Raw genomic sequence first — 238 nt, 5'->3', positions numbered from 1 at the left:
ATAGGTGCAGAAATTCTGCAGAAGAACCTGCAATGTCAAAAACTACATATCTTGTGGAATACATTTTTTATTGTTTGATGCATACAATACAATAGTGTAATCTACTATGCTATTCCAGGATATTTTCATCATTTCCACCAGTACTTTTCAAGGCCATACACCAAATGCAGTTCAGGAATTATGTGTGAACAGAGCCTAAAGACTCCTGTTGGAACTGCAATGGTTGCCACAAAGGTCA

Source organism: Phyllobates terribilis, unplaced genomic scaffold (genome assembly GCF_046119375.1).
Source record: "Phyllobates terribilis strain yellow unplaced genomic scaffold, ASM4611937v1 Scaffold_4__5_contigs__length_816908805, whole genome shotgun sequence".
Taxonomy (NCBI): Eukaryota; Metazoa; Chordata; class Amphibia; order Anura; family Dendrobatidae; genus Phyllobates; species Phyllobates terribilis.
Note: the sequence above shows the minus strand (reverse complement) of the source record.